At 30.4% G+C, this 6,552-nt stretch overlaps 1 pseudogene; it reads left to right on the top strand.

The window, feature by feature from the left end:
• Positions 1-6,552, top strand: part of LOC106466702 — a 48,320-nt pseudogene that overhangs the window by 15,275 nt on the left and 26,493 nt on the right.

Genomic DNA, 6,552 nt, shown 5'->3' with positions numbered 1-6,552 from the left:
AAGAAAGAACTTGTATTGCTGAAGATTCTCAGAAAGAATTTGTATGGGAAATTAACAAACAAGCAGATACGTAACATTATGATAACCCACATGCATTATCTTGCATTTATTATAATTATAACCCATCGTCCAATTATTTGCTCAGTTAACTCAATAAATTATCTAAATCCTTTTGTAAAGCAGCAGCATCCTACTCACACCCAGCAACACCCAAGACTTTAATGTCATCAGTAAATCTAAGTAATTTATTGACAATTCCTTCATCTATGTCACTGATGTAAATCAAAAAAGAGCAAAGGTCCTAATACTGAGCCTTGAGGTACCCCACTTGTGATATTAACCCAATTTTACTTAACTCTATTTATAACAACCCTCTGCTTTTTTCTATACAGTCACTCTTCTATCCAATTAGCTAACTTATCCCCCACACGTATAGAGATAATTATTTTTTAACAAGGCTTTTATATGGTGCCTTGTCAAATGCTTTCTGAAAATCAAGATACACAAGATCTACACACTTACACTCATCTACATAAGCAATAACTTTTCCAAAGAATGTCAAAACATTTCTAAGGCAAGATTTTTCCTTAATGGAACCATATTTGCTATCTAATGAAATTCTAAACTTTGTTAAATGACTTTAAAAAGCATCTTTTATACGGCTTTTCAAAACTTTTCACACAACTGATGTAAGACTAGTAGACCTATAGTTACTGGAACAATTTTTATCACCTCCTTTAAAAAGAGGAGTAACATTAGCCAATTTCAAATTCTCTGGTACCTGCCCACTGTTCAATAACTTGCAAAAAATAGTAGCAAGTGGCTCACATATCCAATCCTTAACCTCCTTCAAAACACTTGGGAAATATTATCTAGCTCAGGAGTCTTATCATTCTTTAAACTTCCATATTTTTTGTTCACAATCTCAGAATTAATGTGACCATCTTGTTCTATCTTGTATTAATCTGTTAACTGTTCAAGATTAGGAATATTTCTTAAATCTTCGTTAGTAAAAACTGAAGAAAATCATAATTTAATAATCATATGTGGGCCTTCCTTTATCATCCCTCAAAGGTTTTACCCTTATCCTAACATTTTGCTTGCCCTTAATGTATTTAAAGAAATCCTTACTGTTAATGTTTACACTTTCAGCCTACCTTTTTTCATACATCCTTTCTGATGTCCTAATTTCCTGTTTCACCAACTTTCTTGATCTTCTGTAATCACCTAAATCTCCCATCATAGCAGTTGATTTCCAGTTCTTAAATTTATGATGCTTTTCTTTAATTTTATCCCTTATACCCATACATTAATGATAACATTAGAATAGTAGATATTTTTGCTTTACTTCCAAAGTAATGCAAGTAATTTACTTACTTAGCAGCTGGTGAAATTATGTCCCTTTGTTTAAATGTCTCACTACTGAATGCACCTTTCCCTTGTATTACTTTAGATATCATAAAGCCTAAGGCTTAGATACCTAAAAGCTTATTGAAGACAGAGAGACAGATAGGGTCTATTTGTTTCTGTGTTATGGGCAGGCTATAATTATGAGGGCGTGATTAAACTGTATTAAGTATTGTTTTAAATATATACTTGCTTGTCATATGTCACTTTGTCAGGTTTTATGTATGGGCTGATTATTTACAGTAGGTGTCTGTGACGTTTTGGAAATAAATTTCAACAATAAACAAACAGCACACAATCCATTTGCTTTAAAATAATATATTAAAACAAGTAAGACGTATAGACAAATGTTCGTTACGCTGTTGATTATCATAGATATAGGCAGAGATTTAAATAATTGTCTCTTTTCTTCAAAAGTCCACACAGACTAGTTCGGTTACTGTAGAACGCAATTGGCAAGACGAATTATCCTTCTCTACTCAGTTATTAAAATACAATCTGTGATAATTTCGCTTTAAAAATCACTACACAACAATCTAAACTCACAATCAGGCAGTCTAGGTCTATCTTTCTAACTACATTTTGGATGTATATTTATACCCCAACAGAGTTCTAGGATGATCCACACATAACTAGATATTAAGATGCAATAATACTCAATTTAAAAAATGAGAAGAACTCAAAAGGTTCTAGTAATATGATGCAATAATATAACAATCACCAAATTATAACTATTGAACTACACAATGTATAATTCGTAAATAGTTACGTAAAGAAACCTGTGATAAACTGTCACTTTTAAAAATAACTAAATTTAACACTCTCAGTATATAAACTATAAATCATAACACTCAGGTTAAACTTATATGGAAACACTCATGTATACCTAACATACTGATCCTCCCTTCCTCCCAAGAACTTAAATTTAAGTGGTAGACTTAACCTTGTGGCTAATCTTCTATATGAGTTAGCATTATTTTGAATTGTTTTATATAAGTATTTATGTCAGGAATAATTTCTGTTGTATTCATGGGCATGACCTTTTGGCCTGATCTTTTTCGTAAATGCCAAATTGTTTGAATTGTCATATAACATAATATTGTGTGTCACAAATATTTTCTATTCAGCTTCTTGGTGTGGTCTCATGACTGGTTTCCATATAATATAATATAATTTTGTTGTATTGGGTTATAACTATATTTTTGTCACTAATATATCTTACTAGCTGTGAATCAATTTTGAGGCTTTTTTTTTGTAACTTGTTTGGATTTGTGCTATGAAGCAGCGTGATAATCAGTATTTAGATGTGTGAAGGAATTATATACCAAAGGACTCAATAATCCAACTCAACATTTGATATTAGATGAAAGTGTGCAAAGAGCATTATGGATAAAAGGAGTGGAGATGAATTAGAAAACAAAGCTGTTTCATTAAAATAATTTCAAACACTTTTTTAGCTATTGCTATGAAAAACATTTAAGTGTTATGAAGTTAGTGGAATAGCAAAATATTTCTACCACAACACTTTGTAAAACAGTCTTCTGCCATGTACCATGCAGTTGTAGCAGACCGTGTACTTAAATAATAGTCAGCTACTCTAGCAGAGACAAGTGGCTATTTCAACTGCTATACAAACCGAACAAAGACAAGTACTTTTACTCATCATGTTAGTTTTATCAACTTGTTACAGTGGTGCATAAATACACCTTCTTTCTTTAACTTCACAGACTTTGTAAAGATGTACATCAGTTAGAAAAAAAAAAGATTTCCATATTAATTTTTTGTCTTATGCAAGAACTGGATGTGATCATTGCATTGTTTAATGTGTTTTAAGTAGTGATTAAAGTATTGATTTTTATATTGTCTGTATGCTTTATTTTATTTTGCTTTTGGTAATGTATGATGTTTTCTAATGTTTGTTTACAGGTGGAAAAAACAGTTACATTTCTTTAGTGTATGCATTCTTTATCCAGTTTGTGTTAATACCATTGAAAACTGTATTAGAATTATTTTTCAGAAACAAAACCCTAGTATTTTCCTTTAAATAAATGATATGTGCATTTTCTTTATAAAATACTCATTTTAATGATTATTATAAGTAATAACTTAATAACTTTAATAAGAGTTATCAAAGATATCTCACTTTTGTACTCATGAGTAAGCTGGAAAAGTACACACAATAAAATTATCATAACTATATTATTTTAGTTTGTAATAGCTTCTAAAAGACTTAATTAAGATAGTGACAACATAACTGCAGTTAAGCAGCAAACTTGAAAAAAAGTTTTTGGTAGAAGGCATTGTTTTTCTGGTGCTCAGTATTGGAAAAGAAAAACAAAAAAGGTTGATTTGAAAAACTAAAATGGCACTTCTCCATAAGTTTTGTAAAGCAAAACATTTGAACAAGTCAAGGCACTAGTGAAAAGACCAGTGCTACAACTCCCTGCAGAACTTTCTCAGAAATTGAAGTGACTTACTTCATCATAAAGATAATTCCAAGCAGTAAAAACAAACAGAAATAAAAAGACATTAAGACATTGACAAAGGATGGAAATACACAAAAAGTTATTACTTGTGATTGTCATTGGAGAAGGAGTGTCAAGGCAACAGGTTCAGTATTTCAAAGCACGTGATTCAGTGTTTCACTTTTACTGCAAGATTTTTAGATAAGTAAATTTTTAAGTGTTGTCAAACAGAACAAAAGATTGTAAAATTATCTTCAACACTTTCTAAGTTGGATTAACATCTGGTGAAGCAATTGATATCAGTGCAACAGATATGTGATGAATTTTAGGCCTTCTCATGGAAAGTGATTCAAATGACTCCGAAAAGGATGCTAGATGGAGTATATGTGCAAAAACAGTATAACATCATTGTTTCTCATTACCTTTGAAACGCTGAGAATTTTATCAACTTTCCATATCATCTTTACTAATTGGAAAATAATCTTTTCTAAGTTAAAATTGATTAATATCCATCTGAGATCAAATCTAACACAAAAAAGACTGGTACATTGAACTGGCAACAATTTTGGCCAAGCATGAAATTGAATAAAAAACTGAGCATCAAACAAGTAGTTTGCAATTTTAGTTCAATGAAATAAAAAAAGGCAACATTTTTTAGTTCTGTAGTATTTAACTGGTATGTAGTCACTTGCTAACTGTTACTGTAGCATTTCTTCTGACTTTTATAAATAAATTTGATTTGTAGTTCTACAGTTTTGAAGCACAACTGAAAATAACACTAAAATGATAAGGCAACAGATTGGAAACATGTCTTGGACAGAAAATTAGCTACACTTGAGTTTATGTGGGCAAAATCTTGAACTTAAACTGCTGTCATTATTGTTTCTATATTTAGGCCACCAGAAGTTTCTAATATTTAATAGTTTGTACAAATACTTGAGAGCTTAAACATTTTCATGCAACTTATTATATTTCATGAGATTAAAAAACTTATTCTAATATAACAGCTTAACTTGTTTAATATTATTGGTGCCTGCATATCCTTGGAGACCTTATGTAAGCAGATGACAACAAATTGGCACAAATGCTAAGCTTAAAAGTAATATTTTACAGATATAAGAAGTCATTAAATGTCTTTGTAACAAAATCAGCTTACAGTATTATTACTGGACCAAATATCTGTTTTACTTCAAAGCTACTCAATGAGCTATCTATATTGTGTCTATTGCAGAGGATCGAATCCCAGATTTTAGTGTTATAAATTTTAAGCCTTCAAGCTTACTGCTGAGCTAGACCCAAAATAAACAGGATTTTTGTGTCAAGAAAATCACAATCATATGTTTATATATCAACTCTGATAGCTTCTAACTGATGAAGACAGCTCAAACAAAAAGTGAGATATCTTTCAAGAAGTGCAAGGGAAGAACAAAAACTTTAAAAATATATCAAAATTTTGAATTTGTGTTTTTTTGTCACAAGCTACATTTAACAATTATTTTCCTGCTGTACACAGACTTGAAATCTTTTTGTATTAAATTATCTGAAATTATGAAGCCTTCCCTTGTATAATTTTCCAAGTAACTCTTGTATTAATGTTGTATGCATTTTGGAAATGCATATTGTTTCAGGGGCACAAGATATTAATATTTATTATGCTGAGATAGTTGAACCCCACCTTTTTGAATATCTTTCATCTCTATATTTTCTTATCTTATTTTTATGATTACTATTTTATTTTTACTTTTGCATAAAAGCATGTAGAGCATGCAGTCAAAATCAAGTAGTAAGGTTACCAAATTTAAATTGTCATATAAATGTGCACAACAAGATAGAAGGCTTTTTGTAATAGCTTTTATATGTATTGTTGATCATAAATATTAGAGATTGAAAATTCATAATTTTGAATTTACTTGAGAAACAAGTTTTTTACTTATTCACAATCCTTAAGAACATTCTTTGCATATTTTACTGTTCTTTGCAAATTTAAGTATGAATGTTGATATTTAGTGAAAGCATCCAGGTATCTTAAAATATAAAATAAAAACACCCCAAATCAGTAAATGTCTAGTAAGAATTTATTATTTCATTATTTACACATTTTATTTAGTCTGTACATAGATCTAATTAATCGAAAAAAGTATAAGAAAAACTATTTAGTATTTCTCTTTTAAAATGCCTGTAAAAATTGTAACTCCCATTCAGGATAATTCTTGATCATATTTATTTGCAGCACAAGAACTAAATGATGTATTATGTTCCATTAAAGATTAAGGTAAACTTTGCTTTCAGATGAACAACTCCCGAAATTTGAGTCAAACAGGATTCATGGTAGTGATATGGATGCTTTGATAATAACCAAATTAATTACAGTTAATCAGTACATCATATACTTTTCCTTCCTGAAATCTTTTCACCCCACATTCTTTTGTTTCCCTCTTTCACACAGCATATTATCTGGAGTAAAAGCAGCTGTGTCAACCAGGAGTGATGCATGCCTGAAAGGGCAGCTTTTATCAGACCTATATGGCTCCAATCTCACTGAGGGTTTTAATGTTTCTATTCTTTGTATTTACAGGGCAAGTTGTGTCCAAGTGCACGGATATTACTTAATGCATGTTTTTTTTCTTGTTTGTCTTATGCATGCAGGGATTCGGTTTTGTAACATTCGCAAGTAGCGCAG

This window comes from Limulus polyphemus, unplaced genomic scaffold (assembly GCF_000517525.1).
Source record: "Limulus polyphemus unplaced genomic scaffold, Limulus_polyphemus-2.1.2 Scaffold2350, whole genome shotgun sequence".
NCBI lineage: Eukaryota > Metazoa > Arthropoda > Merostomata > Xiphosura > Limulidae > Limulus > Limulus polyphemus.
This window is presented reverse-complemented; position numbering and strand designations above follow the sequence as displayed.